Source organism: Chiloscyllium plagiosum, chromosome 30 (assembly GCF_004010195.1).
Source record: "Chiloscyllium plagiosum isolate BGI_BamShark_2017 chromosome 30, ASM401019v2, whole genome shotgun sequence".
NCBI lineage: Eukaryota > Metazoa > Chordata > Chondrichthyes > Orectolobiformes > Hemiscylliidae > Chiloscyllium > Chiloscyllium plagiosum.
In genome coordinates, this window is record NC_057739.1 from 19616874 (window position 1) to 19617507 (window position 634).

Here is a 634-nt window from a genome sequence, read left to right on the forward strand (position 1 = left end):
CCTCTTTCCATCTATCACATTTCCAACGCCCCTCCTCCAAGTCCCTCCTCCCTACCTTTTATCTTCTCCTGCTGAACACTCTCTGCTCATTCCTGAAGAAGGGCCTGTGCCCGAAACGTCGAATCTCCTGTTCCCTGGATGCTGCCTGACCTGCTGTGCTGTTCTAGCAATAAAGTTTCAACTTTGATCTCCAGCATCTGCAGACCTCACTTTCTCCTATTTGAAAGTACAAGCTTGTTAACAGATATTGCAAGACCTGCTGAGATCGTCCAGTGATTTCTATTTCTAAATGATGTTTTCTCTCTATACAGATGCTGCCAGATCTGCTGAGATTCTCCAGCAATTTCTGTTCTTGTTTCAGATTTCCAACATCCTCATTTCTTTATTTTATTAACCTACTCTACTCATTGGAGTTAAGAAGAATGAGAGGTGTTCTCATTGAAACATGTAGAATTTTAACAGGTGCAACAGCGTAACTGCTGACAGGATGTTTTTCCTCATGGGAGAGTCCAACATCAGAGGGCATAGTCTCAGACTAAAGGGGCTCCGACTTAAGATGGAGATAAGGAGGAATTTCATCTCTTCGAGAGTTGAGAGTCTTTGGAGCTCCGTGCCACACAGAGTAGTGGGACCA